This window comes from Nematolebias whitei, chromosome 1, assembly GCF_014905685.2.
Source record: "Nematolebias whitei isolate Nwh7 chromosome 1, NemWhi1, whole genome shotgun sequence".
NCBI classification, from domain to species: domain Eukaryota; kingdom Metazoa; phylum Chordata; class Actinopteri; order Cyprinodontiformes; family Rivulidae; genus Nematolebias; species Nematolebias whitei.
The window spans coordinates 44,406,621-44,406,824 of record NC_056498.1 but is presented as its reverse complement, the minus strand read 5'-3'; positions in this window follow the sequence as shown (position 1 = coordinate 44,406,824).

Below are 204 nucleotides of genomic sequence, written 5' to 3'. Positions count from 1 at the left end.
TCATGCTGCTGTTTAGTGAATATCTTTCATCTTTAGTGTCGTTTGGCATTTGTTTAGTTTAAATCAGTTTCGTTCCACCTCATGTACCACAAGTGATGAGAATGACAGTAAAGACCCTTGACCTTTATAATGGGTTGTAACTGGTCGTAACTGGTTGTAACTGGTCGTAACTGGTCATAATGGGTCGTAACTGGTCATAATGGG